The sequence below is a fragment of the Meleagris gallopavo genome, chromosome 1 (assembly GCF_905368555.1).
Source record: "Meleagris gallopavo chromosome 1, MGAL_WU_HG_1.1, whole genome shotgun sequence".
Lineage (NCBI taxonomy): Eukaryota > Metazoa > Chordata > Aves > Galliformes > Phasianidae > Meleagris > Meleagris gallopavo.
This window is the reverse complement of record NC_139404.1, coordinates 117483640-117509954: the sequence shown is the minus strand read 5'-3', so window position 1 is coordinate 117509954 and position 26315 is coordinate 117483640. Positions and strand designations below refer to the sequence as shown.

The following is a 26315-nucleotide window of genomic DNA, read 5'->3' as shown; positions in this document are numbered from 1 at the left end:
TCTAGATTTGCGATTGGATAGCCAGAACCAAAGACAAATTTGGAAGTCAGATGGAATGCAGAGGAATCAAAATAAATGAAGCATAACTAGCCCTACTAAAGCAGATGGTTTGAGATGCTGCTGGACAGACTTGACTCCTGCCTCAATGTCACTGAGAGATTAATGCCATGAGAATGCAGAAAGAGACTAATTAGAACATGTCTCTGCAAGTTTCCTGGTTTTTTGACCTTTCCTGATCCTTCATTTACAGTGAGAACAGTCTTCAGTACATGATTGGGGTTTACTGTAGGGAAGCTTCAAGAATAGGAGCCATTTCTGATTCATTTCACACAATGAAATCTTAATTTTGCTAGGGACAGTGAGAATTCCCTCCTATTTATTTTATTTTTTAGTATCATTTTCTCTTCACATTTTTCCTTTCCAAGGACCCAAATATTTTTAAAACTTTATGATTGATTCAGCACTGAATTAGCTCCTATTCACAGTTCACATGTGACCTAGCATTCAACGCTCTTGAAGTGACAAACACAAGTGGGGCTGTCAGAAGTTGTCGTGGCTGGAATTCCCTCACTCTTTTTAAATTTAACAAGCTGCACTATCCAAAAAGAATTACTGACTGACCTTCCTGACCTCCATCCATTACCCTCCTTCTGACCATGAAGAATAGCATGTGAAGTGTATGCAGTCCTTCACTCAAAAAAGATGTGATTAGAAAAAAAACTGCATGAGCAGAATCAATTTCCATTGTCTGGTTTTCTTTCATGCCACAAGCATAAGCCTGGTAACATGCTTGATCTGTAATTTCAGTTCTCTCTGACAAGGCTGCTATCTGTGCATTCAGACTTCAATTGCTTGAAGTAAAAAGTGTCACTTGTTCTTCCAGCAAATCTCTGGGTTAGCTAGCCACTTAAACCAGCATACTTCTTGTGCTAATCTTTTGTTAATTAAAGAACAAATTCAAAATGGTTCCAAAGAAAACATTCCAATACTTTCTCAAACATACTAGAGGTTTTTTTACAACTTATGTTCATTCTTATTTAATTTGAAACCTGATTAGAGAGCCCTTGGGAAATAACACCTATTGGTGCTGGCTGGATTTTTCAGGATATATCAAGTTTCAAATTAAGCCTGTGAGCAGAAAAATCTCTATTTTGAAGGTAACTTCTGCCCATCACTTTTTTTTTTCTTCTTTTTTTCTCAAAACCCCATCTCAAGGATCTGTCATACACAACAGCAATCTTTACTTGCCAAGAATCTGTGCTTCATGATCATGAAACCACCTTATGACTTCACAGCATTCAGACATTTCTTCCAAGTCGTCACCACTCTACAACATACGAATCCAGACAGAATAACAAGGTAATTGCCTTATTGCAAAATTGCATTATACCAAACTTAAGTCATATCACAGGACTGGTCCTAATGCTGTGATGTTGTGACAAAGGAATGCGGATGCAAATGAATGATGGTAAGAGTACAGCAGAGGATCAAATACAGCTCTGTGCATGTCATTAGCAGTTCACACAGAATCACAGAATGACCAGGGTTGGAAGGGACCTCAAGCATCATGAATCTCCAGTCCCCCTGCCACAGGCAGGACCACCAACCTCCCCATTTAATACTATAGCAGGCTGCCCAGGGCCCCATCCAACCTGGCCTTGAACACCTCCAGGGACGGGGCATCCACAACCTCTCTGGGCAGGCTGTTCCAGCACCTCACCACTCTCTCTGTAAAGAATTTCCCCCTGATATCCAACCTAAATCTTCTTTCCCTCAATTTAAAACCGTTTCTCCTTGTCCTGCTGTTATCTACCCTTTCAAAGAGTTGATTCCCCTCCTGTTTGTAGGTTCCTTTTAGGTACTGTAATGAGGTCACCCCACAACCTTCTTTTCTCCAGGCTGAACAAGCCTAGCTCTCTCAGTCTATCTTTGTAGGGGAGGTGCTCCAACACCTGAACATCCTTGTGGCTTTCCTCTGGACCCTCTCCAACAGCTCTCTGTCTTTCTTGTACTGGGGGCTTCAGACCTGGACACAGTTATGTCATTGTCAAACTTGAACTAAATTTTTATTTAAGATACAAACTATTATTTTTCTGTGTTATTCACAATTGGCTGCAAAATAGACCGCTGCTCCCTAGTTGCTTTGTATAAGTGTTGGTAATTAAAATCCTCTCAAACTGCAGTAGGTCTGGAGCTATAACACCTCTGTGAGATGGAATTGCTCCCAGAACCTGTGATGATCTGCTGCTTGAAAACATCAGCCAAAGAGTAAATGATTAGAGAGAGATCTTAGCCCAACTAAAATCAATGGAAACTTTGCAGAGGCCTTCAGATAAGAGCAGGATTTCACCTTGAAAATTTTCTCACTCTTTATTTTGATCAGGGAAAGAGGAAAATAACATTACAAATGTTCAGCAAAGCAACACAAATTATACAAATTTGTCAAATACTTTTTATCAGTCTTGCTTAATCTGTTATTAGAAAGGAATATCTAAAGTGCTGCTGTAAGTTGACAGCCTTTAGAGGAAATCTGTACTGTGAGGAAATCATACGCTGCCCTATGAGTCCTAGGACAGGGCTCTGTAACATGCTGATCTCTAAACAAATTGCTTATCCAGTGGAAGGTCAAGAGGAGGTGAAGAGCAAAGAGGAAGAACATTCTGGGAAGCCACTATAAACCGTAGCCTGTCAGGTTTTCAGTAAAGTCTCTTCTGGGTAGTGCCAAAGCTAGTATGTCCCAACAGACAAAAAGTGGTCCCATGCAGAGCCATGCAAGTGCTTTTGTGCCAGGTATCTTTATTATATTATTCCAAGTTTATTGGGTCCTGTTAGAATCAGTGCTGGAAGCTCTGTGCAGAGACAACCAAGAGGAATAGCGGTGACTATTCTGGTTCCGGTTCTGATCCAGAATGACTCATCCCTGATTGATAGTTTCCAAATACTCAACTGCAGATCTTCACAATTCTTGCACCATGCAGGATTTTTCCATAAGTTGGATTTTGCTAGTGCTCCAATGCCTTGGACTGTGGAAAGCTGGCATCCTGTGGTGATTGTTCATCTCCCACGTTCATTCTTTGAGAAGAAAGATGGTCATAAATCACAGAAATGTTGTCTGTTTCTGCAGTGGGAATCTTGGCTCTTGAAGTCTGCTTAAGGGAGACTTCTGTTTGAAACCCAGAGAACAGAAAAAAAAAATCAATTCTCCCAGTCAGATACAGAATCTTTCAGACTTGGATTCCTCAGGTGTGTTGATTAGAAATTACGCTAAACTTCTGCATATTTCTTTAGAACCTTTACTTTACACACAGACACAAAATATTGGTATGAAATTAACTTTGGGTGATAAACACACAGAAAGAGAGAGCAGTCCAAACAAGCAATTTTAAGAGGGAGAAATGCATCAAAGGTGAGAAAACAGGTTGTGAATTCACCCAGATGATCCTTCTTTCCATATATGCACATGAACAAAACATAATGCGTAAAAATGTAGCACTTCCATGACAGAAGAAATCACAGTCTCTCCAAAAAAGTAGGAGGGTATGGTAGGAGGAAGACAATAATAATCTGGATTTTCTGAATCCAGCAATGAAAAGGAGAGAAATAAAAAAAAAAAAAAGGAAAAAAAAAGGATGATTTAAAGCTGGGTTTTTCAGAGGATGCCAAAATAATTGGGGTTGTCAGTTCATAAAAAAATCCCAAAAGCTCCCTAATGGTTTCTATTTTTGCCTAAGTCTTTAAATTCTATAAGGCAGGGATAGAACTCATTTTTCCTCCTCTTCTCTCCCAGGTTGCATCACTCTGAGGATTAGCACATTAAAGTTTATGAGATTGTTTCACCCACCATTTGAGAGGGCAGCATGCTGTGTGGATATTTTAAGATATTTCCCTAACGTAGAAATGTTAGAATTTTGAAAACTTGAAATTTTCAAGATGTTTATTTGTGATGTCAGACTGAGATAACCTTGCTCTGTGTTCTCTTGTAGATCAGTAGTGTTACCTGAGAGCAAACTAAATAACTCTTCATGAAAATGTTTATCTTCATTTGGCAGTAAATGAAATTCTTCATGTACACCTAAGCTTCTCTTCAGAACCACAGCTCTTTTAGGTTTACAGACCTGCTAGAAGAATTGAGTGGGGACCTTTGAAAACAAGGGTCAAGACCAGAAATAAAATCAGATTTTGCTGATGTGTAAAGGTCTTCTATCTCTGTTCTTGTATGGGAAGCATTAAGGTAGTCTTGACTTGATGTGCCAGATCTGAAGAGATGGCACAACGACAGCTGCAGAAACTCTCCCTGGAGATTCAGGAAGGGATGAAAGGTAAAACCAAGTTTTAAACTTGATGAGAAAAAAAAAGTCTAAATAAAGACACCAATCTAGAGATTAAAAAGAAAAGGCATTGTCATATGGTACGCTACTTGAATGACAAATATTTACCAGAGTGTTGCCAAAATAGACTTATTAAAAAAGTTGGAATTTTTTTGCAGTAAGTGGTACTAAAGCCACTAGGCTTGTAATATGGAGTATAAGCAGTATACCAGGCTAATACTATACTACAAATTCATTTGAAAAGTTTTAACCTTTCAGCACAGATAGCTTATACTTCATTTTTGTAAAAGACAAGAGGCAGAAATCTAAATAATAAACTATCAACTGAAAATTCTGATAGCTCACATTGAGGAGTTAGATACACAGAGAAACAAACTTAAAAGGGGAGTTACTTTCACTTTGTTTTGTTTTCACGTAAGAGAAGAAAGTAATGCAAGGACTGGAGTTTGGTAATGAGTTTCAGCTTGCTTGTTATGTACAGGAAAAGATTTCAAGGATAAGGCAGAAATAATCCCAAGTGACAGAATACTGAGTAGGAGGCAAGTGGCAATTTGGAGCTAAAATAATCCATTTTTTTTAGACCCAGTAGGCATATTATATTATGGTTCCAAAGGGGAAAAAAAGCACTATTGTTGAATACTGAGTTTTACTTAGTTGATAAAAGTCTTGTTCTTTATCTGAAATTGCAGAATTTCAATGCCTTAATGGAGACCACTGAGTCTCCCTAACTTACGCAAAACTTACTTGTAATGGGTGGCACTTGAATTTGAAATTTTGTGAGCAAACACTGGGGATACAGACATCTTTTTTTCCTTCACAGCTGAAAAAAAAAATTTCAGAAACACAAGAATCTATGAAATCCTATTAAACACTGAAGCTTTTCACCACCTGATTTTTTATAGGAACTGCTGACATCCCATCCAAGTATGGGCATATTTACTTGTGCTTTGTATATCCAGGGCAGCCAGATTTGAATCATTTTTCATTTCTACAGGATCTGAATGGCAGGTTTCAGAATGCCACACTGTAACACAAAAAATGTCAGACATAAAGCCTGTTCTTGGCCACATATGCCTGCAGTCCTTGCCTAGTAGCAAAGCTGGGTAAATAGATAGAAAAAAACTGTTTTTATCCCCGTGTTTATTAAAAATCAGAATTGACCATCTGGATTCTGGGTCAGACATTAAACAGGGGTTATCAAAGCATCTTGACATTAGATTGTTACAGCACTGGATGCCTCAGGCTGAGATGGAGGCTAGTTCGTAATGCAGTATCTTGTGTAAATCCCTGTTAAATATTAGTAAGGTTGGTCATTGCTATTATGCTGACTGGGAAAGGGTCAGGACAAGAAAAACATATGAGAATACAGAAGACAGCTTGGGAATCCAATCCCTGATTCAGGGACCTGTTCCTTCCTAATCCACTGTCCGCACCTTACAGTATTCACCAAATGGCAGTAGCACTCTGCTCAGATCTGCTCACATCCTTTCTTCCCCTTCTTCAGTGCTTGAGAGTTGCTCCAGAGCCTCACCACTAATGGCTAGAAGGTTTATCTATTTCATTTTATCCAGGATCATTTTTTCACCTTTTGTTATTGAGTCAAAACATCTTCTAGATTAAATATTTTGTTATGCTTGGCAATGTGGCTGCAAATAGAAATACTTCCATTCTATGCAACTTCTGATGCTACAGTTTCAGACATTGAGGACTTTTTTTTTTTTTTAGCTTACTTGCTTCCTTTTTCAGCAGTAGAAGGCTGTTTAATACCCCTGGAGACATCACCTCTTCCAATTTTCATATAATTATGCTATGTTTTTATTCCAAACTGACATTCTGCCCAGAACATCACAAGACACAGGAGTACAGGATAAAGTAGAAAACTTCTGGGTCACAGCACAGAATATTATGGTATTTATTAGATTGACATTATGTATCATGGGCTCCTCAGTTTAAGGCAGTGTTAACTGATTAGGAAATAATTTGATACTTTTGCAAAGTACACTAAAATATTTACATATGAACTAAAAAGTTATGCAAATTGTAATAAAATTTATTTATTCTGCAATATCAACACAGTACTCTGCTGAGGTTAGAAGCTCTCTAGGGAGTTCATGAAGATAGGGCAGCTGCCTTCAGTCATGTAATAGTCGTGAATAGATTAGGAGATGGAGACTGATACTTACACTAAGAGGTAGCTACTCTGCGGAGGTTCTATGCCCTCCAGAACCTCTTCCTGTCACTCACTTCCGGTTGTTAACTCATGTCTTCCTCTGCAGGTATGACCGTAAACATCATGCTGCAGGCTACCCATGCCATTGCCAGGATCTTGAGCAAAGGCTTTCTTTAGGCCTCTCACTGAGGACTTTTAAAGCTAGTCAGACTGGATAGGGGAAACACATTGAACCTCCAGACAAAAGATGAAAAAAAAAGCCCATAACTGTGGATTTGCATGATCTAGTGGCATCTGGACCAAAGATTGTGCCAATGCCAGTCAGACTATGCAGAGCCTGAAAAAAGAACTGACACCTCTTTTCTGAAAAAAGAACTGAAGGCCTGAACAGAGCAAGGACAGAGACAATGCAATTTATTAGCCAAATTTGAACAGCCTAAAAGACCTAGGCCAATTATCAGCTATGGTGAGCAATAGACTCATAGCTTACAGTAGTCTCAGTCAAACACTTCACTTGGACTGTATCTTTCTGTTACCTCTGGTACTTGTAGCCTGATCGTTTTACTTGCATACGAATGTAGGAATAATTGTGCCTAGCACTATTTCTTTGCATTTACCTTCCCATAACCTCTAACTAAACATGTATACAACAATACTATATCAATCATTCCAGAATGAGTGTAAGGCTAATGGCATAAATATGGACAAAAAGAAAAGTTTTGATGCATTTGAATTTTAATAAGTGGGGAAAAAAAATTATCTTTAGAAGCTCTTATTATTATAATAATACTTTAAAATTATTTCCAAAAGTTACATTAAAGTAACCCACCTCCCTCTTCTACTTTGCCTTTCTAATACAGATTGGAAGGCTGCTGGTCACTGGCAGTGACAGGATACTACAGACAATGGCAGAACAGTCAGATCCACCACAGAAAAACTTATGTTCCAGTCACCTAGAGTTCATTACTTGAGGTTTACATTTAGGGGAACAGCATTTTGCCATTGCAATTTGACAACAGATAAATAGAGACGTCATTTACTGGCTCAAAATGAAAAACAGAGACTTGTTTATCTCTGATCCTTTTGCAGAATCTGTGCAAATGTGCCTAAATGTCACCATATTCTGGATATAATTTGTGATGCTTTCTGCAATGGGCTGCACTAATTGCATGATGTGGCACCAAAAGACATATTCAGATTAAAATTGAGAGAAAGATGCAAAGGGAGAGTAATACAGCCAAAAGTGTTGCAAGTAACCTCCTCGTAAAACAAATTTCTATAAAACTGTCAATGAATTGGGAAGCTAGATCTTTTATTTTTAAGTGAACAACTTTTGCATTGGCAATGCTGTAAATTCATTTCAGTTTTTCTCTTGACACAGATGACAAATCGCAGGGAAAAATCTGAAATCAAAAAGACCTGAGGGAGGTAAATAATGTTAGTTTAGGTTACTAGATGAGCAAAGGAAAAAAAACAGGCAGAAAAAGCTGAATGAGAATTAATGGCAGAAAAAATGCTAGCCATTCAGAAAAGCCTACTGCTTCACCAAGAGCAGTGCCAGAGCCTTGGGGATCCCTGATATTCAGCAGCAATAATGCTATCTGCAAATGTAAGTCAGCTTTGTTTCCCCACCAGTCACATGCACCATTAAAAAATAGCTAGGGAAAAAAGCCCTAGCAGCAGATTTGTTTGAAGTAAGCAGTGATTTTCTGCAGCCCTTTATGAACTATTGGCAGAAATCCTATTCTTCAAGGAGTGGGGTACTCTTCCACCAAATCAGAGGTCCTGGAAATGACAGTTCAGTGCTGCAGGAACTGACAGCTCAGTGGAGTATGATAAGAAGACTAAGGACAGCAAGAAATGGTTCACAAAGTGGTAGCTGCTCCTGCTCCAAACTGCCACTCTGCGTTTAGCTCTGTGTCATCCTTAACATAAAAATAAAACCACCAAGTTTTCCAAATAGTGCTCTTCCTTGTTATAAATTGTACGTAGAGGTGTTTTCAGTTATCCATGGGTATCTCTCACAGAATGAAGCCTAAAAATTCATTTCCTTCTGGGAAAATATAGGGTGGAAACAATTTTCAACAGTGTAGAATTGAATAGTGTTTTTCAACCTCGTTTAACATGAGAAATCCTGTGGCTGACCTTGTGCTAAAGCAGCTCATTTTATTGTTGCAATTCTTGATTTATAATCAATAAGAATTTATAGAGAAATCATTAATTTTATTTTCTCTTATTGTTTTGTAGAGAAATGTACATTTATTTTTTTAAAAAATAAAGCAATTCCTATCATTTATTGGACTACAGTCTATGTCTCAAGAAGCACCATTGGACCACCAGGTAGGAAGCCTACGATCACATCTAGACAACTTCTGTTACTCTATATTCACTTCAGCTAGCTTGGCCGTCTCTCTAGTGCGTGGAACACTGAAAGAGTCCATTAACAGTGCTTCTTTCCAGTAACAAGAGTGGGACATGCATAATCATAAAGTAAGACCATGTAAAGATCAGAGCATGCAATCCCCTTAGCATGTTAGCTTAAAGGAAAACACGATGATTGAATTGGAACAGCTACCTGTGAAAATCAGCCACAGTTTGGAAACTACTTTTGCCTGTCATTTTCAACTACACACACACACAGCAATATTATTTCGTAGAATCATCACAGAATGCCTTGGGTTGAAAAGGACCACAATGATCATCCAGTTTCAACCCCCCCGCTATGTGCAGGGTTGCCAACCACTAGACCAGAATGTCCAGACCTCCTGTTTATACGTTCCCTTCAAGTACTGGAAGGCCACAATGAGGTCTCCCTGGAGCCTTCTCTTCTCTAAGCTATACAAGCCCACTTCCCTCAACCTTTCTTAATAGGAGAGGTGCTCCAGCCCTCTGATCATCTTAGTGGACCTCCTCTGTACTCATTCCGGGAGTTCCACATCTTTCTTATATTGGGGGTCCCAGGCTTGGATGCAGTACTCCAGATGGGGCCTCACAAGAGTCAAATAAAGGGGGACAATCATCTCCCTCTCCCTGCTGGCCAAATAGCACTTGAAAGAAATGTTGATCCTTTTTTGCAGATTTTCACTTTCTGAGTGAAAGAATCTGCACTAACTATAGCTGTTCTAATCCGTGTTTAAAAATCTGCATCTAGAACAGCTTCATTTCAGTTCCTTTTTTTTTTCAAATAATAGGTGCAGTGTAAGCATAAAGGCTGTACATTAATATTTTGACTTTATCATGAACTACCTCTAAAAAAGAAAAAAAACATACAGAATAAAATAAAAATGCGTAGGGAAAACATAAAGAAAATTAAAAGAGAATCTAAGTAATATTATTAAGCCCTAAGCCTCTGCTCTTTTATATTAAGTGTAATCTTTTTCACTTGCACAGAAAACCTGAATTTCTTAATCAATTTGTATCAATTTCAATAACGTTTGTCCTTGCATCAAACTCTTCTGAACATCCCTGAACTGAAATCACCTTAGACAACCTGAGCAGTATCAAACTGCAATTTAACAGTTGTGATAAGAGACTGGGAGATAAATATTCTTGCCTGACGAAAATCAGCCACTATTGACAAGAGCTGAACTTTTCTGACCCCATCTCATTTCCTTTGAAGAGATCTCCCATGGAGATTACTTTAATTGTTAAATGTCCTGTACCCAACAAATGAACTCTCCTGGGGTTATGGGTGGCAGCTGTGAGTCAGAAGGATCTAAAATGCTGTCAAACTATAATTCCCAAACTATGTATAGGACTTATTAAAAAAAAAAAATCTATAACAACTTATGAGATTCTACACTGAATGTAGTTTTGATACAACCAAAAATTCTGCCTCTCACATAACTCCAGTTTCACTGCCTTCAGCTCTAAAAGCAAATGCTTGAAGGTAGTATATAGCAGAGAAATTGAGATTGCTGGAGCAGCAAACATCAAGTTTGGCAACACATCTCCCTCTTGTCCTTGCAGACCTTATAAGACATTTCTGTGGTCCATACATAGGCCATATGCCCTCCTGGATGCAGTAGCCAACACTAAACATCTGTGATGCACCAGGATGAATCTGCAGAGCAAATAATGGACAGAAGCACAATTGCCAGTGGGAGATGAATCTGTCAGTATGGCCACAACAGCTCTGAGATTTTTTTGGTGTTATGCACACAAAGGTCCCATGAAACACCTCCAGAATAGGGGAACAGCTTCTGGAAATCATGACTCTTCCAAACAGTAGGAAACCAGGGGCAGTTTTGAAGCATATTTTCATTTAGTGCCTTCCACCCAACGCTAACCCTTGCAGACTACTGTCATCACTGCCTGTTCCATTGGTTTAGCATGCATGAGAACTTCTGTGTTTCCAAGCTGTCTTTTCATGTGGTGGAGCTCTGCAAAGTCCCTGGACTACAGAGTCGTTCTGCCAGCTGACATCAGTATCTGGCTGTGGACTGCCCTCAGAGCAGCCACTGAAGCCAAACTCACTTGGTACATTCAGAAGCCAGCTGCTATCAGAAACATGTTCACTGCAGAAGTAATGGGAAATTAGTAACATCTAGCATTTGGTTAGTGCTTTCTTAAGTAAGAAACTCTTTGTCCACATGAAATTGGTAAAGCTGTTGCCATCTCTGAAATGGGAACTCCAAAGCATACTGGCAACAGAACCTCCCAAAAAAGAGCATGAAATTGCTACCTTTTACTCAAATGTATTGATTTTCAGAGATGAAAAGCTCTCATCCATGCCTTGAGAGAATTTGATTTTTTGATATGGCAGTCAGTGGATGTTGTGGGTTCTCAGCAGCTTTGAAGATCAGGCCACCTGCCCAGATGACTACATGGGAGAGAAGGTGCGGACTATATCTTGCTGAAGGTTCTGATTTTGACAATGTGAGCCAGGTTTGTGTGACATTCCAGTAATAATTTGCTGAATGAATAACTTCTCATCCCAGTATTAATCCATACATTAACATTATTTCTCAAAGCAAGATTTTACTTTCCTGTTGAGTTCTGAACACAGGCTTAGTTAAATCAATTAACACACTATTCTCTCCACACTGTGCACACAAGAGAGCTGAAAATCGCTTACATCTCAGAGGTTTTTCTAATTACATAAAAACAGCATTCAGGAATTGCAGAGCCATGTAGTCCATATGAAAGTGAGTAAGTGAGGGTGTGCATCTTATTGTGAGGAGGAAAAACACAGCTTGGCTTAATGCAACCTAATAGCTCCATGAGAATTTTGTTCATTTTCCTTGGGGCAGCGAACTCTCATAGAATCATAGAACCATTTGAGTTGAAAGGAATCGTTAAAGGTCATCTAATCCTAATCTCCTGCAATGAACAAGGACATCTACACTAGATCAGGGTGCTCAAAGCCCCATTCAGCCTGATCTTGCACATCTCCAGGAATGCGGCACCCACCACCTCTCTGGGCAGCCTATGCCAGTACCTCACCCACCCTTCTTGTAAAAAACTTCTTCCTTATATCCAATCTACATCTCCTCTCTTTTAGTTTGAAAATATATACCCTTGACTTATCACAACAGACCCTGCTGAAGAGTCTGTCCCCTTCTTTCTTATAGTCTCCCTTATACTGGAAGGCCGCTACCAAGTTTCCCCAGAGCCTTCTCTTCTCCAGGCTTAACAGACCCAGCTCTCAGACTGACCTCGTAAGAGGAGTGTTCCATCCCTTGGATCAATTCTGAGGCCCTCTGAACTTATCCCTTCCTTATTTGAAATGTGTAGTGGCAACGTTATTTCTATTTTCCACTGAGGAAAATGCTTTTCCCATTCAAAAGCAAACAGCCAAGATATAAAGTCCATGTGATCTGGGCATCAGCTCTGCGTCCTCTCCTTCTGCTGTCTCAGTCAGTTGGCTTCTGGGTGTGAGTGGGAATTGGGCAGGGCATTTTCCAGTAGAAGGAGCTTCCACTTTGGCACTCAGTTGGAACTAGTTTCTGAGTTTTGTGATCTGGAGGGTGCAATGCAAATTTGATGTGTTCTGTTTAGCTTTTGATTGATTTGTTTTTGTCCTTTTTGTTTGTTTGTTTAATTCTGGTTGATTTGACTGTCAAGATTTTCAGTAGCATGAATAGTAGTAATTTAACTTCTGTTACCTGTTGTGGGTGGCTTATGAAACATTAAATTTTTACTTTTGTGCAAAGCACCCAACTTCCAAGACCATACCAAATTAAGAAATTAAATGAGAGGCTTTTCAAGGACTCTCAAAGGATGTTTATATATTTCTTTGTAGCTCGAAGTTCCAAGCTTAGATAAGGGAAAGAATGGAGTAACAGATAAAAAAAAAAAAAAAAGAAAGCAATTACTATAGGATTTCCTTTCAAAGCATATTCTATAGAAACATTGTCTTCTTCTACGAGTGTGTAGATGCCATAACCAAAGCCCCAACCTGTTTTTCAATTCTTTGCATATACAAAAGAAGAAAGACAAAATCTGCTTTCAAAAGCTGTCTGCACCCCAGGAGACATTATCGTATCTGTTATATGTAGAGAAGTCAAATGATTTGCCCAGTACGAGGAATGTGTACACATTCTGGATTCGAACCCTATCTCTTGTGTTGTGGCTCCTTGACGTGGTCTTCCTTCTTATGAACATTCTTTGCTTCTTTCTTGACAAAACATGCATAAACTGAAGTCAAGTCTGAGCTGCTTTTTGCAGCAATACATTTTTCAGTTCTTGAGTAGTTTTTCAGTAGTTCTGAAACAAAAAATTTTTGACTCTTCATTTGACATTTCTGTCACATTAAAGGGATGTAGAGTCAATGCAAACTGTGACAAGTCCAGTTGTGGGCCCTCTGAGGTCTTGCAAATTGACTGTCCTTTTCCAAGCACCACTGCAGCATCGCCTAATTCTGCTGGCTATAGAAAGATATCCAACATATTTTAGCTTATGGTACTGCTCCTTAGCAGATCTTTACATGCTAGGACACTGTAGGATTTGGAGTGAGAAGTGAAACTGTAAACAAATCCCACTGTTCCCAGATGGCATGGCTTATGACTGTCATCTCCCTCTTGTCAAATCTGATTTATTTACTTTAGTATAATGTTACAGCAAATACATAATTAAGAATTTCACATTTATGGAAATAAAATGAAGTTGGTGTTTGGAAAAACTACACCATTCTGTATTAGACCAGTGAAAGACCCACTAGTAGCTGTAACAATAGAAATTGAGTGAATTAACTCACTAAAAATGAATAGATGTTTCATGCAAAAAGGCATGAATAGTGGAGAAGAAAATTATCAGTAAAAGGCAGCCAGATATTAACATGTTGGAATATCTTGATTGCAGACTTTACGGATCTCAGCTATTAAATGTGCTATATAATGATGCAAATAACTTTCCTGAAAAATTGCAGATCAGTCTTGAGCCGTTAGAGAAAATATTATCTGATATTTTGAATTAATCTTTAAAATGAATCTATTCAGATATACTCATATCAAGGATAATAGTAGAGCTCTATGTGAGATGATATGCAGTCAAGGACAATAAGAGATAATGACCATGCTTCACTTCAATAAACCTATGGTTAAACCACACACAGATATATACCAGAATAAATGTAGCTTGACAATGAGATCAGCCGTGGTGCGCTGTGTGAAGAGCAGAACTGTTAGAGAATACTGCTGTCAAAAAATGACTAACATTAAAAAATGTTGCTAGATAAGAGGAGAAAAGGTATGGGCACAGCACATCTATCATATTAGGTCACCATTTATTAATTTATCTTTGAATGGAGTGTTTGGGAATGTAACTCTAAGCTATAAGGGAACTGAGCATGGAACAAAAGTTATTTCTTGCTCAACTTGATTTAAGTAATACCAGAAACTGTGCTGTTATCAGTGCTGCAAGCTGAAACACAAATATGCTGAAAGTCTCTAAAATAATTCTTCCATTGTACTATTTAACAAGGAACAAAGCCAATTTCCCCCGACAGTTTGCTTATGGTGGAAGGTATTGGGATTTATGTCACTAGACATTCAAGTGGTAAAGATGAGTCAGTTAACATCTTGTTTCAATCTATCTTTCCAGAGTGGTACTTCTCAAGCTTTTTGAAAGTGCCTACTTCTTTTGGCTTGTGCATGCCTGTTCACTCGTTTTTTTTTTTGTTGTTGTTGTTGTCAGATGCTCATCTCCAAGGCAGGGTGGTGGGAATTGGCTGGGATTACTGGCTGCAAGTATGTATTCCCATTCTCTCACTCTGGTTAAACTGAGCTGTTGCTGGCACTTGGAGGTAGTTAGAAGCTATCTAGCTAGTTGAAACACTTGCAGCCCCAAATTAAAAATCTGTTCATGCTAAGAATAGAACAGCTACTGGCCTAGGAAGAAGATGAATTGCTATAGATATATTTCATCTAGTACTTCATGAGATATTTCAGCCTTTATGCGGTTACTCATCTAGGGCAGTTCTGGAATTCAGGTGTAGCCACGAGGAAAATAGATCTGGAAGAGACTTCCTAGGTCATTTGTGATTACAGAGAGCTACCTTGACTCCTTAATCACCTAAGAGGCTCCATTCAGAAGGAGAAGTTCTCTTTTGCTATTACTGGAGGGTTATTCAAAAGTCTTTGGCATTAGAATCCTGTTTCTAATTTCCATCAGTTTTTTTCTTGTGCTAATATGTCAAAAAATATTCTCAAGCTCAGGTTTTTTATGTTTCTACAGGCCTTCTCTCTCCTCTGCCATATGCCTTAATAAACAGCAATTATATCTCTCCACTTTCATTTTTCTGAAATAAATACATGATTTATTTCTTACATCTATCTCATCATATTCTTCAGTCCTTCTATACCCTTGCATATACTTGTAGTATTAAAGCTCTGTAACTCTTTCTCGAACTGGGCTGGACAGCGTTTGATACAGATCTGTAAAAGAAAAGGAAAGATCTGTACCTTTTTAGAACTGTCTTGATAAACTTTTCCGTTTTTACTTCAAATGCCTTATGTGTTATGGACCACAGTTGAATGTTGTTGTTGTTGGTTGGTTAACTTGGTTAAGTATTTTGTGGTCATCTTGTACACTTGAGGACTCTTGCTGTCATTTCTCATTTGGAAACCTAAAGGTACAGCAGAACGTCTCACATGACCTTTATGCATGGATATGTAAACATCCAGATGTTTGAGCTACTGCTGCCTTTAAAATCAAGGGTACTTGTTGGTAATGACAGCTCCTGGTGTTAGGAAAGTGTGCAACCTGAAGCCAATATTTTTCAATTTAACGTGTTTAAAATGAAGAAGTTCACCTGTATGTACTGTATAAGTAAGAAGTAATGCAGTGGGCTAAGAGCTTCAAAAAGAGAAAAAAGATATAGTCTGTTTTCCCATGCTATATTTAAAAGATAACTAAAATACCTGACCCATAGAACTTTTTAGCAATGGCTATAAATAGCCATAATGGCTATATCAAGAATTCCAATTCAAATGTTTTTGCGCTTTGCTTGTGGTTAGAAAGATGACATGCTGCCTTATTCAGGGAAATTATTTTCAATTATTTAAAGTCTATGTGAACTGCACTTTTAATTTTTCCATTTGAGTAGCTGAATCAGCAGAGAGGAGAGGTAAAGTGAATGATGGGCTACAGAGGCAAAGTACATGCTATTTTTTTTTTTTTTTTTCATGTTCTGATAGCTGCCTGCAAACCAGTAACTGCTATCTCTGGACAAGTAACTTTTGCAATCAGATTACAGGAATATTACTTTACGTTTACAAATTAGATTCATGAGGAGAACATGGCAAAATTTGTATGCCTGTGGCTGACTGATGGGAAAAGCATAATTGTCCACTATTTGCAGCTAAACTGATCTGTTAAGAAATATGCAGGGCAAGCTCGGTTCTCTTCAAGCTAAAGACAGGGCAGGCCTGGAACGACACATAACTGTGATGTGTGGATTTACTTCAGAGCATTTCAGATAGTAGCTGAATGACACTACCACACATGCTTGGCAGGAGAGTGAATTTTTCAGTTGGTCAACAGCAGAGCTAGGAGGAGACCCAGACTCTGTGGGTCCCCCCTCTGCCTCACCGTTTTGCTGCACAAAAACTAAACTGTACAGGAGGCAAAAATAGTTCTACTTCTTGATGCCATAATAACATTTATATAACATACCTTGTTTAAACAATATTTAAAAGCTTGTCTTTCCTCAAATCCCTGAAGTTATAAAACTCTATCACTCAACCTATGAACAGTAACCACCACTCATAGTGAGATTGTGTCAGACCAGATGTTGGAGAGGGCTTTTTATGACCTAACAGTGTCTCATAAATACGTTTGGAAAACAGCTTGTTTAGAAACCAGTTATGTACACACTTTTCATTAAACGTACATATATCATGCTCTGCATCTAATTAATAATGAAACATGAAAAAAAAAGATCTTTGCTCCTTTGGTCTTCAAATTTTGCTCTTCATATTTCCATAATCACCCACAGATGATGCCTAAATACATGAGAAGGAAGGATCAGAAAACTTTGGAAATACATACACATGACAGTTTTCTGGGTGGCAAGTGTCACAAATTTAGGAAGACTAAGTCGTTACTTGACAGTGGTCTTCATGAGATATTGTCTCTTGATTGTCTTGCAAAACAATAAAGTATTTTCATTTAACATGCTGGACTTCTTTCAATGTTCAGTTTCATGCTCCTCCTCCTCTCCTCTCCTCTCCTCTCCTCTCCTCTCCTCTCCTCTCCTCTCCTCTCCTCTCCTCTCCTTCCTCTCCTCTCCTCTCCTCTCCTCTCCTCTCCTCTCCTCTCCTCTCCTCTCCTCTCCTCTCCTCTCCTCTCCTCTCCTCTCCTCTCCTCTCCTCTCCTCTCCACTATTTTACATTTGTGGAAACAAATGTAAAATAAATTGTTTCTTTTCCAAAATATTGCTAATGTTCTTCCAATCCTGAAGATACATGGCTGATTGTAAAAGGCCACAAAAAATGATTCTGTTAGAGGACAAAGGAAAACTACCCATTCCCATTGCAAATTCGTGTAACAGAGCCTAAAAAACGGATAAACCTTCACCAGATGAAACAGATCAGCAGGAGTATTGAGTTCCATGCTGAGATGGGATAGCATCACTTTGAGGAGTAATATTGCTTTATGTATTTCACAGGAACAGAGTGTATTGTCTAATATTTATTTTAGGCTTCACACTGTTTTCTAAAGCACACTGAATCACTACTCCTTGGGGGAAAGCTAGCTTTAGTTCCTCACGGATGGCAATTCAATGAAATCACTTTGAGCAAAAGGTGAACATTTGTTAGTAACAAAGAGGAACTTGTGTGACACTTCTATATGATCACATTTACACCTACTAAATCCTTGTGATGCTAGTTGCTGGTATGTAAACTGAAGCTCCACCTACTGCAGCTGGATTCACGTCTAACTTTCTGGAGCAGACAGGATTTCCAGAAATCTGACTGACAAATGAAGCATAAGCTGTCCTATTACTCATTCTGCACCATGATGGGTATATTTAAACTTCTCTCTTAGCCCGTGTCTGCTAGAGTCACTCAGATGGATAAATGTTTCTGTCAGGACATATCTGACTGAGAGAGGCAGCAGTGGTGTAAAACTAAGCATGTGCCTATATGGACAGATGCAGACGCTTATGAGCTAAGTTACATTACTAAGGTATATATGAATCAATATAACGTGCCTCATGACAAACACATGAATGTCAGTGGCCTCCCACCAGAGGTGGCTGATTTTCAACCCTCTTGTACCAGGGCTGAAATTCTACCCTTCTTCAATGTACAGTTAGGCAGAGAGGTGCAGACAGGAGGGTGAGCGGTTAAAGTTTGATGTGAAGGTATTCTTGAAAGTTGAAGACAGGTATATCTGAGATGTAAACAGTCAGATCAGTTTGGAAGGATGAACCTCTATGGAATGGAGAGGTGCGTGTCAAGGAAATTAGAAGAAATAGAGGAGAAAATTGCAGTGATCAGAATGGGATACAACTGAACTTTGTTTTAAAGTGGAGGACAACAGATGAAACTTTACTGAGAAAGACAAGGAAAAGTAGATTAGGATGTTAGGGTAGTATGAAAGGGATGTTTAGTCAGATGCCAAGAGGAGTGGTGATGTTGTCACTGCAACAGAAACACCGTCTGCAAGAGACAGTGGCATGTGGAAAAGCAGGGGCTAGCTTTTAGGCCATTAAGTTCAGAGATTTCAGTGGCAGACTGAAATTTTGATTCAGACTGTGAAAAGGAGCTCGACAGTGAAGGAGATGATTTATGGGTACTTGCAGAGGAGTATAGAAAATGATAATAGAGAAACTGAAAGACACTTACAGTTTGTGTGCCTGTCTCCCGTGTTACAAAAGACCTGGGAGAGTGCTGTAAGCCCTTAAGGTAATTGAACCCACACCTGTCTACCTGCCAAAAGTTTGTGCAAGTCTGAAGTTACATTTTAGCTGCAAATGGGACTGTTTAGGATCCTCTCCTTATTGAAGAACCATGATACACCATCACATTTTGTCAAAAGCAATCCAAAGCATTTTATGTTGCTGGAATGGGTCAAATCCTTTGGAGAGAAGTGAACAAAAATAAGGAAATGCAATCCTAATATATTTTACAAAATGTGTTTATAGTCTTAAACAAAGCAGGAAAGAAAATATCTCAGGACTACTACGCACACTGTGAGCTCAGGCACTTTAATTATTAATACTGATAGAGATGATGAATTTAGCTTATTCAATGTCAAAGACAAACTGAAATAAAATAAGTTGCATTCCTTGTTGCCTTCACTTATATCCTTCTGTCCATCAAAGACACAGATAAAACTGCACAAAATATCTTCTATGTATATATGTTTTTATGACAATTCAGAGGTAGGCATAGATGTGCAGATTTCTAATTGAATGCTACCTCATTCATAATAAAGCAGAGTTCCAAATTGTGACTTAAGTATTGTGTCTCTCAAACATTTATTTCCCAGCTCCAACTATTTTCACAGTAACTGCATATGTGCATTTAGACTACAAAGCAGTGGAAATTTTTTTTTTTTTTAATTATAGCATTCCTACAAGGTATTTCAGTCCATTGATTAAATCAACATTTTTATTTTTACTTTTAAATAAAAAGAGATTCTTCAAAAGCCAATAAACCCATTTTGACCAAGTGTTTTTAGATTCCTGAATGCTTTCCTGAAGTCACAAACCTGGTCATAAACCTGGTCCAAGGCAACTCATCCTTTTGCCTGCCACACTGCAGTGCTCTCACTTGTAGAGTCAAGAATCATCCTTGGCCCCAGCAGTGTGACCCGCCATGATGTATGATTCTGCCTCCTCACAGGAAAAGGAAGCAAAGGCTAAAGACCATTCATTCATTGCCTCCATACTGTAAACATCAGCAGTATTTCCTTCTCAGTATTGCCACTCAGAGTTGGTGTTTGATTAAGTCTGTAGAAGAGCTGTGGTCTGAACCCAGAGCCCACTGACAGGCCTGGAGGAATCTGGATGGCATTTAGTTTTTAGTATCTTCATTCCTGAAGACCACTTAAAGGTGGTACAAGCAATTCTCCCCATGCAAATACCCTGCCCTATATTTTGGCGAGCTGTCTTCTTTATTGACCTTCACAAATTCTTAAGGATATAAGCCAATTAAAGTGTGCTGTCTGCTCCTTATGGAATGAGAGCAAACTCATCAGATTTCAACTAGTCTGAAAAACAGACACATCTGTTCCTGTCATCATCAACTCATGGGATGAGCAGCTGGAGGATTCCCAGCTCACAGTTGGGACTGTTAACACTGGAGGATCCATCCATGGGAATTAATGCAATAAAAGAGCTGCAGGGGAAGTGTGCATTACATAACCACCAGGAAAAATATAGTTGTATTTATGCTTGTAATCATGCAGATAGCTGATAAAACCAGAAGTGGCTCCACTTCATTTTTTGACTAAGTGCTAAGAGGTCAACAGAATTATATCAGAAATTGCTTTAGCCCATAATATTTTGAACAACTGCCAGCTGATGAATAAAAGGACCACTTCTTAAAATGAATTAGGCAAAAAGGGACATGCAGTATTATGTATTTTTAAAGTAGTTGTAATTCGGAAAGAAAAATGTAATTGAGGAGTACAGAGAATGTAATGTACCAAAAGAAAGGAATTAGCATTGTCATGAAACTTAACTAGATCCACATCAGAAACACTCATCTTCCATTTTCCAGACTGCTTTCAAAATAGGATATGATATAAACTAGAAATCTTTATTTCTAAAGGTATGCGTCCCAGACTTAGAAATGCTTAGGAATACTCTTTAATGTATTTTCTTCAAATGTTCTGGTTTATTGAATGAAAATCTTTTATGGAAATGTATTAGATACGACTTTTTTGTTTGCCTGAGGATAGAATTTTGACCGAAGAGAGCTAATATCCCGATAATATTCAGTAAATATTGTAGGCAAGTTTATCAGGAGCCTCTATTGAATCCTGCATATTACTTGCTTGAAAATCTCTCTGCTTTTTATATTTATGAGGAAAAGCATTTTTCTCTCCTTATATTTAAAAAAAAATACCAGAAATCTTCTACTTCTATGAAAACTTAGAAGAAATATTATTTTGTTGCTAGTGATGCACTAACAACTTAAAGTCCAGCCAATCATTAGCCGCATATCTCCTTCTTGTTAAAAAATTAAATAAAGAAAAAAAAAAGAAATCCAGGAAAAAAAAAAAAAGAGTAGTGGCCTCCTATATCTTGAAAACTGTTTTTGTTGCTGTTGTTGTTTTTGCTGGAATCACTACTGACAATGAAAAAGGAACCTTTATTTATGCCTCAGCTAGAAATAATTGTTATTATGGACAAAGTGCTTTGCATCATACATTGTAATATCTTCCAAATACTTATAAATCTCAGATTATAATTGTGAAAATGCTTGATCATCATTTATTTACCTTTTTCTAATTTTTATTAATGCATATAGTAAGTAATGCAAGATGTTCTGGGAGAGAATTTTTTTTAATTTATCTATCATGATTAATATGAACTATCAAGTCCATGCTATATGTGTGAAGTCAAAAATCAAATGTATTTGGTTCTTGTGCTGAAAGAGATGAAGGCACGTTAAGTATCTTATTTGAACTCTAAAACTGGTGATTTTCAGGTATTGTCATTCTGAAGACATAATTGAACCTATAATCACACTTCTGTGCAATGCAACCTGCAGGAGACAGACCACAATCACACTGTTTACAGAAGAGAGCCAGATGCTAATCTCTGACTTTGCCCACATGTTACACATGTTCCTAGAGGCTGAACTGGACAGCTGGGTCTGCTTTGTATAGTCCTTGAGTCTGCGTCTCCTCAGAACCACCCATGAGCGTCTGGTGCCTTTCTGTGCCACTTCTGTGCCTTTTTCCAGCTCAGAGTCCCTGGGACACTGTAAAAGCGGTGTTGTAGTCTATCATAGGTGTTTCCGTATTGCAGGACATAAAATTACAGAATCATAGAAGTATTTGGGCTGGAAGAGACCTTAAAGATCAACTAGTTCTGATTCCACTGCTGTGAATAGGGTTGCCCTCCACTAGACCGGGTTTTCCATGGCCCCATCCAGCCTGGCCTTGAATACTTCCAGAGATGGGGCATCCATAACTTCTCTGGGCAACCCACCCTCCAAGAATTTTCTCCTTAACATCTAACCTAAATCTACCCTCTTCTAAAACTGTTTACCTCTTGCTCTATCACTGCATTCCCTGATAAAGAGTTCCTCTCCAGTTTTCCTCTAGACCCCTAGATACCCTTTGGTACTGGAAGGCAGCTATAAGATCTCCGCAGAGCCTTCTCTTCTCCCGGCTGAACAATTCCAAACAACTCCAGTGTCTGAGGGCAGATGGTTGGAAGAGGACTCCAGCAGAGAGTTGCACTGGGTACGCTCACATCAGTGTTGTCTCTTGAGCCATGTCCAAGTGACATCTTGCCCAGGCTAGTCTGGGGTAGTGTCTCAGAGAGAGCCAGCAGCTGGCCTTCAGGAAAAGCCAAGGAGTGAATGGAAAAGCAGAGATTCAATTCTCAGTTCTTCTCTTCCTTCTTTTTTCATTTAGTAGTATGTACTTGATGAGCTCAAATACTAAGTGGACCAGACTTTACATCTTCACTGCTACATTTTCATAAATTCAATGAGCTATTGTAGATTAAATGTGAGGCTAAAAAAGGCCTGTTTGTTTTAGAAACTAAGATGATAAGTTCATTTATTATATCATTTGGTTCTGTTACTGCCTGTGAATTGCATGAATGTTTTGTCCAAAACTGTTTTAGAGGACTGGTTTCATTAAGAGCCTTTCAGGACTGGTTTCATTAAGAGCCTTTCAGGACTGTTCATTTTGGATGTTCTGTCTCATTTTCTCTCTCAGAAGAGAACAAGATTTTGCTATAGAGACATATAGAAATAATAGAAATCCAATGAAAAAAAGCAGAAAGCATCTGGAAAAGGTTGGAGAAATCTTTTCTTTAAGGCAACATCAGCTGTACTTAATTCGTTCCTGGCAAACATTTGTGTAACCTGCTTTTTAAAGTCTCCCATGGTGTAGATTCTACTATCTTCTTTTTCCTAGGAAATTTTCCTGTTTTACATTAATCTTGCAGTTTTAGCTCACTGATTCCTCATGCTCCCCCTGGGTTGATGTGGAGAACTATTTGTTCCTCTCCTATTATCAGCCATACATTGCTCAAGTATTATAATATGCCTCTCCTCAGATTTTCCGAGGCATTTTCAATCTTAAATCATGGGCTGTTTGCTCCTAGATTTGTCTCAAAATGTGGAGCTTTTCGGGTGTAGCACTGCTGCTGAAGCCTTAGTGGTGCTGGCAAGAGTGGAGAGTTTATTTATGTGCTTAATACTCAATACTCCTTTTTACAATGCCACACTGTCGTCCCCCATAGAGTGTTTCTGTTTCTGTTCTGTAGCTCCTCTGTGTTTCCTATTGTCTCCAAAGTACACAAGTAGATTTTTCTTCCCTCTTTCTGCACATTAATTCTTTGCAGTCAGGCTTTCGCCAGGACATTGCCAAGCTCCTCTCCAAATATCCTCTGGTTTAACATGAGCTGCCAACAACTATTTTCACAGTACTGTTTTTCAGTTAGTTTGTTGCTTACTATGGTATCATCATCTAGAAGTTCCCAAGCCAAGATGTAAACCCTATGGTCCCTCTGCTGCCATGGCTGCCATGTTTCTACAAAATAAGATTTGTTTTGTATTCTTATCCTTATAAACCCATATAGACTGTTATTTATCTCCTTGCTGCTGCCATGTTGCTTATAAACAACTTGGTTGATCAATTGTAACATTGTTTCCTGGTTTAGGCCTAACTGATACTTTTTACATAGTAAAAAAAAGTAATGCCTCCTATTTATTTCCATGGAAATTACAACAGATCCAAAGAGCACAACAATTTGATAGAGCAAATTCTCAGCTACAGAACACTTGATTTCAATGAAGTCACCACCATGAGCTATGTATTTTTGCCAGCAATGAGCTTGCATGCCTCACTGGAAAAAAGTGCACTAGCAGAGGTGAACCACTCACTGTCACTGTCACCACCGCTGAAATGCACCACCCACTGCCCCACTGTGCTCACATCCACTTGTTGATCTCCATAGACATTTACCAAGACTCAATGAATGTCATGGGGTGCCATTTTTTTTTCACATGGAGGAATTCAATGATGCACCTGTGCTTCATACTCACTTTCATGTCAAACACCATTTTGTCAGACTGCCTCTCTGCTGTCATCTGTCATATCACAGAGCAACAAAATGTAACTGTTGGTGGGAAGATTTAGCCTTTACTGTCATACCACCAACATCCGCCTCTGATGTTGTGGACCAATAATAAGATATGATCATTACTTTTGGAACAACCCTTGTACAAAAGAATACAAATTAAATAGAACTTTTGTACTTGTCCAGTTTTAATTACTCAGTCACTCTATTGGAACATAATCCAAATAAAGTTAATGGACTAACAGTTGACTAATCTTCCCTTTGATGAATATCCATTCTATCTTTCCCTACAACTCAAAAATCATCAGAAAGGAATGGCCTACTAAGTTTGTGGAGTGCCCCTAAATGATGTATATTTCAGCATGTTATTTAGCCTTAGCAATTAAAGGAGCAACTGCCATAATGCAATGTCTTATCCTGTAAAAAAATCTCAAGTAGTTGTTTTCTTGTGGAAAATAATTTGACCCTCCACTGTAGCATTTCTAGGTAAATAATTCCCTTGCAGTAAAAAGAGTCCATTAGGCTGAGGTAACACTTTCCAACCAGAGTGCAAAATGGCAGTGCTCTGTTGTGTGCTGTTGATAAATGAAAAAGACACCCACAGGTTAAATGCATTCAAAGTTAAATACAATATTGAACAACTGGGAAAAATGGTGCCTTTTCAAGTGCGCACTGCCATTTCAGTAGTGTTTGTTCAAAATTCATTACTAACCTTTGGCATCTCATCTGGGCTTCTGAACACTTGCCACTAGGGTTGCATTAATATTTGAGCAATAGAAGAACATAAAACAAAAGCCAAGGAGCCGTGATCGTGGAAATGGAAAAAAACAGCCAAAATCTATGGTAATCATCAGCAAAATCAGAAGCATACTTCAGGTAGACATGAAAAATAATGTTCAATGGTAGACTGCAAGAATTAATTTTATGACACTGTCCTAATGTTAAATTAATCCTTTTGCTCAAGTCATTTCCACCTGTGCTTTTAACCTCTAGCTTAAATATCTTTTTGACAAGCTGTTTGTTCTTTTTCCTCAGTAGAGGAATAGGATAGAAGATTCGAAGTTTGTTGCTTCTTGTTTGTTTTTTAACAGGAAAAAAAACCCAACACATAAAACAGCCTATTTCTTGTTAACAGATTTATCTGCACAAGATAACTGACAGAGCTCACTAATCTGACCTCATTGTGTGGATCTCTCATTAGATCCAGTGAAAAGAAATGGGCACTTCTACTATAGAATCCTATCAATCAAATATATCTCAGACTCCTGCCTTTAGATAAGGCGGATCAAGTCTTCAGCCTGCCTGTCTTTCTCCATGGATTATAATAGGCTCCAATCAGCTCAGAGGTAAATGCTCGCAGTGCGAATATTTCTATTTAGAAGAATAAACACTTCTCTTAAGCACTGCAATTATTGTTTGTCCATTCAATAAATAATGGGGAAATATTTGTAACAACGTGGCTGGAACATGCGGTCAGAGAAGGCATAAAACTGCCCAAAACAAAACAAGATGCTCAAAGCAAATCATACTGCTAAAAGCGTGTTTTGTTGGTTGGGATTTCTGTTATAAGGGTATGTTTGTTTGTGTGTTTTTTTCTTTCATTTATGTTACCTTCTTTGTTTGTCTTCATTGACTGTTTGTCATTCAAGCTGGATTACAGAGAACCTCTTTCCCTGTTTGGCCCACATTAAGCCATTGAGCATGACTGTTTGAGGCAACTCAGTAGTTTTTTCCTTGCCACAAATGCTCCCTATGTGGGAAGACGTGGAGGAAGAGCATCAGTAAAGTGGTCTTTCCCACACAAGAAAGCACCCCAGGACATGGTGTGAACTGAACCTTCAGCACACTGGCCATGGGGACAACAAATGGGACCCTTGCTTTAAGATTATTTTTTTTCTGAAGAACAAGAGAAACAGAAAATATATTAGCCTTTGAAGTAATTTTAATCTTGCAGTCCAATACTTAATTAATGACAATTTAAATTTGATAGATTGCAGGACTTACAAACTGCACTAAATAAAACTAGGAGGATCTGGATCCTACCACTGACCCAAACCCAGCAGGGATACAGTTTGGGTTGTCACAAAAGCCAGTG

The 26315-nt window shown here is 38.5% G+C and overlaps 1 long non-coding RNA gene across 3 annotated transcripts in view; it reads left to right on the top strand.

Annotated features, from left to right (window-relative positions):
- LOC146545588 (uncharacterized) overlaps positions 1-26315 on the top strand; it is a 114744-nt gene that overhangs the window by 37738 nt on the left and 50691 nt on the right. Inside the window, exons 4-5 of one of the 3 annotated variants that reach the window (XR_014881253.1) lie at positions 1216-1359; positions 3984-4194. The exons of the other annotated variants lie outside the window; for them this stretch is intronic. This is a non-coding gene — a long non-coding RNA (uncharacterized LOC146545588). Of the gene's footprint in view, positions 1-1215; positions 1360-3983; positions 4195-26315 lie in introns of those variants that run through there. 3 annotated transcript variants of the gene reach the window in all.